Genomic DNA, 905 nt, shown 5'->3' with positions numbered 1-905 from the left:
AAAATCCAGACAAGAACCAAAGCCACTGCCATATACTAGGGAGGCAGATAACACCTGTGAAAGTTACTCTGAGTCGAGCAATAAGAAGATTGAAAAGGGGATTCCACATCCTGATCACATCTACCTGGAGGCAATCAGAAAGCATGAAAAATACCAAAACACACACTCATTTAAGTGTTAGGGCCACAGATAAACACTAAACACGTCCAAGAAGCAAAAAGCAGATGAACATATTCAGAAACAAGATAAATGTGTGAGACAAATGACCTAGAGGTAGACCTGTACTTCATTCTGGAAGGAGGGCAAGCCTTGGAAATTCCTGAGAAGGAATACAGAAAAATGATTATAAAATGTTTCAAAACACTTTACATTGGAGTTGAGAGAATAAGGAAGAAATCAGGAACAATCAAATAAGATAGATACAGCCAGCATTGGAAACAATTCAAAACCTACAGAAAGAGGTCCAAATGATCAGTAATAGAATATCAGTAATAGACAATACAATGAAGGGCAGAAGAGTAGAATAGAAGATAATGGAAAGCAGAACTAGTGATCTGGAAGACAAATCTCTCAATACTACTAAAATAGAAGAGCAAACAGAAAAAAGGATAAAAAAATCTGAATGTCTAAGATTCATGTTAATCAACATGAAGAGGAATAACTTTAGAATTATCAGCATTCCAGAATAAGAAGAATCACACAAGTCCACAGAGGAAATGGTTGAAGAACAGCTGGAGGAAAAATTCTCTAACATTCTGAAAAGTGAAAAGATAAACATTCAAGAAGCTCAATGAACCCCATGAAAAAAAGACCCCAAAATAAAGTCACTGAGACGTATCATAATCAAACTCTCCAAAATCAGAAATAAGGACAGAATCCTGAAAGCAGCTAGGGAAAAAAAGAAG

Source organism: Chrysochloris asiatica, unplaced genomic scaffold (assembly GCF_000296735.1).
Source record: "Chrysochloris asiatica unplaced genomic scaffold, ChrAsi1.0 scaffold00151, whole genome shotgun sequence".
Taxonomy (NCBI): Eukaryota; Metazoa; Chordata; class Mammalia; order Afrosoricida; family Chrysochloridae; genus Chrysochloris; species Chrysochloris asiatica.
This window is presented reverse-complemented; position numbering follows the sequence as displayed.